The sequence below is a fragment of the Tupaia chinensis genome, unplaced genomic scaffold (genome assembly GCF_000334495.1).
Source record: "Tupaia chinensis unplaced genomic scaffold, TupChi_1.0 Scaffold000416_1, whole genome shotgun sequence".
Taxonomy (NCBI): Eukaryota; Metazoa; Chordata; class Mammalia; order Scandentia; family Tupaiidae; genus Tupaia; species Tupaia belangeri.
In genome coordinates this window covers 2,176,456-2,176,752 of record NW_006159921.1, presented here as the reverse complement: position 1 = coordinate 2,176,752, position 297 = coordinate 2,176,456, and positions in this window count along the sequence as shown.

The window sequence follows — 297 nt, the reverse complement described above, 5'->3', positions numbered from 1 at the left end:
TGAAATGTATGCAGAGTCAACTAGAGTCATTGAAAATTAACCATATGCAAGGCACTTGGCAAGGTGCAGCCCCACAGTCTTTGTTTAATTTTCACACCAATCCAACGAGGTAGCTACTAGTCTCCCTGTTTCACCAACAGGAAACTCAAGCATTGTTCTACTGATAGGAACGAAGACAGAGGTAACCCTCAAACACTGGGTGTGTTAGGGACCAGCAGTTAGCGTAATGGCTATGTCGCTGGACTCCCATGTAGTCGACCGCGGTGGCTTAAACTCATGCCGGGCGGGGCGCGTGTG